This window comes from Ipomoea triloba, chromosome 8 (assembly GCF_003576645.1).
Source record: "Ipomoea triloba cultivar NCNSP0323 chromosome 8, ASM357664v1".
Classification (NCBI taxonomy): domain Eukaryota; kingdom Viridiplantae; phylum Streptophyta; class Magnoliopsida; order Solanales; family Convolvulaceae; genus Ipomoea; species Ipomoea triloba.
Window position 1 is genome coordinate 10,696,493 of NC_044923.1, and position 343 is coordinate 10,696,835.

The window sequence follows — 343 nt, forward strand, 5'->3', positions numbered from 1 at the left end:
TGTGGTTAAGGATCTTCCCCCTGAGTGATCGATCCCTAACCCTCCTTATTCCTCCATTTAGAGATACGTAGATAGTCAGTTTGATATCTTTTGAAGTGATCTCTCGAACTACCCTTTTTTTTTCGAGACATAACGCAGACAGGCAAATTGAACATGTACCTCTCGAACTACCTTTCGAACACAGATTGCGATATAGAGACAAGATTGATTCATCAAAAGAAGATATCACTTGGAACATTTCCTTAAGTTCATTTAGTGATTTTCGAAAACATTACTAATGAATCAATATCTTAATAGATTCCATAGAAGCTTTTGTTTGGCCTTGGTTAGCCTAATAGGAATC